We start from the raw sequence: 2,338 nt of genomic DNA on the forward strand, positions 1-2,338 counted from the left end.
CATTAGTTTTCTACACTTGTGCACAGAAATGACAACAACAACAACAAACAATTCAGTTGTTACTTTCACAATTCTATACCACACGACATCTGGATAGTAACATATTACAATCTCAACAGCATTTACTATAAAATTGCTTTAATGATTTAATGGCGTGATATCTTCTTGGCGTTCACAGCTACACGGACAGTTCAGTTCTGACGATGAATGGCGATGTTTTCTCCATCTCTTCGTGGTTGTCATGTTAACTCACTCAGTACGGCCAGTCCTCTCTTCTCCTCTACACAGACCCCTCGGATGTCCAGTGGGTGTCTGAATGACCCAACCTTTAGCTTCCGTCGTCAGAATTGTGGTATTCTTTGTCAACATTCACCTCTTCAGTATAAGAGCCTTCCACTTGCAATATTTTGATGGTGGTAATTGGGGTGAAACGCTGTTAACGTCGTCTCTTTCGCCGTTCGTATGGAGAGGGTTAAAGTTTTTTTGTTTGTTTTTTCTCCCTTGCAGAGAAGGTTATATTTGTCAAGAAACATGTTATCACATTTCACATTTGGGTAAACAATATAACAAAATACATTGTTTGATTCCAACAAAAACAGTGAAGCATTACACCGTAGAATCTTCTTTAAGGAAAACATATAAACACTGACCCAGTGAAGTTATATCATTCATCCAACTGCAAGGTTTTTGTTTTGTTTTTTTGCATCTCCCCAATCCCAACAAACACACACACAGTGAGGCCCCCACACACACATACTCTTTAACGTATAATCCCTCGGTCAATATACCACAAAACTGGCTGCTTTAAAGTTTGTTGGTGAGAGGAGTGTCCACAGGCCACACATCGCATCGTGTCTTGCCTCTTTGCACAGCCGGCAGTTACTGGAGGATGTCTTCCGCTGTCTGCTCTTGCTGTTCACTGGGACAGGTGGTGGGTGATAGCACTCGCTCCAGTTTTCGGTACGTGTGATAGGTAATGACGTAATGAGGGAGTGTCCCGTCGGTCCGACGGATGAGTAGGCAGGCAGGCTTATCTGTCGGTGTGTGTCCTCATATGGGAGAAGAAGCCGATTCTGGATGCGCAGCACTTCCCACAGGTGTTGCAAGGGAAAACGTCTCCAGAAGTTGAGCCCTGCTTCCTTCGCCCACGCTTCTCCTTAATGGCCAGCATTCTCTTGTTTTCAAACGTCTTTATGCCGCTAGAGCACAGCATCCTCAATCGACAGCGGTCAAGGGCATCAGTTTCCCAGGAAGCGATGTCTATGTCACAGGCTTTGAGGTTTGTCTTCAGGATGTCCTTGAAGCGCTTGCAGGGTCTTCCAAGTTCGCAGTGGCCTTCCTTCAGCTGGTCATAAAAAAAGCATCTTCGGGATCCTGTTGTCTGTCATGCGGACAATGTCTCCTGTCCAGCGTAGCTGGCACTGGATCATCAGGCTTTCGATGCTGGGCAGACTGCTCCTCTCTAGGACCTGGAGGTTGGAGACCCTGTCTTGCCACTTTATGCCGAGGATCTTTCGTAGGCATCTCTGGTGAAACTGCTCAAGTTGTTGAATGTGACGGCGATACGTTGTCCATGTTTCACAGCAGTACAACAAGGTGGTCAGCACAACAGCTCTGTAGGTTTTCATCTTGGTGCTGAGCCTGATGCCTTTGTTGTTCCACAGCCTGTTTTTGAGTCTGCCATAAGGCGGAGCTGGCCTTGGCGATGCACAGTGTCACTTCTGCATCAAGAGCTCCGTTGCTGCGTAGGGTGCTGCCCAGGTAGCAAAACATGTCGACTGACTTGATCACTGTGTCATTGATCTTGATTGCAGGTGGGAGGGGAGGCACTAACGTTCTGTGAGCTAGCTGGTTGGTACATGGACTCGGTCTTGCTGAGGCTGATGGTGAGCCCAAAGCGCCTGCAGGAGGTTGAGAACCTGTCCATAATGAACTGCATGTCCTCATGGGTTTGTGCAGCAAGCGCACAGTCATCAGCGAGTGATAGGTAATGACGTAATATGATATACACAAACGACATTGGTGATGAGTTCCACTATTTGTTTGTGTGTCCTTTTTTTGAAAGTGACAGACAAAAGTATCTACATAGATATTATAGAAACCACCCAAACTCCCTTAAATTCCACTTATTGTTTTTCCGAAAAAAAAGAGAATATTGTTAAAACTAAAAGCATTTGTCTCTTCTATTTGTAGTTCCTTTCGGTAAAGCTACGTCTATGGTTAATGGATGAGGATGAATTATTTATTAATGTATATTGGCGGTGCCTATTGGTCTTTTGGTTTTTCCTCTTTGTTCTTTTGGTATCACTCTTATTGATTGATTGATTGATGTGGATAC

Source organism: Babylonia areolata, chromosome 27 (assembly GCF_041734735.1).
Source record: "Babylonia areolata isolate BAREFJ2019XMU chromosome 27, ASM4173473v1, whole genome shotgun sequence".
Taxonomy (NCBI): Eukaryota; Metazoa; Mollusca; class Gastropoda; order Neogastropoda; family Buccinidae; genus Babylonia; species Babylonia areolata.